This window comes from Oncorhynchus masou, chromosome 3, assembly GCF_036934945.1.
Source record: "Oncorhynchus masou masou isolate Uvic2021 chromosome 3, UVic_Omas_1.1, whole genome shotgun sequence".
Taxonomy (NCBI): domain Eukaryota; kingdom Metazoa; phylum Chordata; class Actinopteri; order Salmoniformes; family Salmonidae; genus Oncorhynchus; species Oncorhynchus masou.
The window spans coordinates 15,020,245-15,020,902 of NC_088214.1; positions in this window are offsets into that span (position 1 = coordinate 15,020,245).

Genomic DNA, 658 nt, shown 5'->3' on the forward strand with positions numbered 1-658 from the left:
CTGTCTGGGAAAGGGGATAACTCTCTGTGATTAACAAACACCACATACACTGACTGGGAAAGGGGATACCAGGTAGGGAGCAGAATGTGATTAACAAACACCACATACACTGACTGGGAAAGGGGATAACGGGTAGGGAGCAGAATGTGATTAACAAACACCACATACACTGACTGGGAAAGGGGATACAGGCAGGGAGCAGAATGTGATTAACAAACACCACATACACTGACTGGGAAAGGGGATAACGGGTAGGGAGCAGAATGTGATTAACAAACACCACATACACTGACTGGGAAAGGGGATACTGGCAGGGAGCAGAATGTGATTAACAAACACCACATACACTGTCTGGGAAAGGGGATAACTGGTCGGGAGCAGAATGTGATTAACAAACACCACATACACTGACTGGGAAAGGGGATACCAGGTAGGGAGCAGAATGTGATTAACAAACACCACATACACTGACTGGGAAAGGGGATAACGGGTAGGGAGCAGAATGTGATTAACAAACACACATACTTACACACTCCATCGCGCGCTCTCTCACTCTCTGTGTTTCTGCTCTCTGTCTCTCTCTCTCTCTCTCTGTCTGCGCTCTCTCTATCTCTGTCTGCGCTCTCTCTCTCTCTCTCTGTCCTCTGTGTCTGTTCTC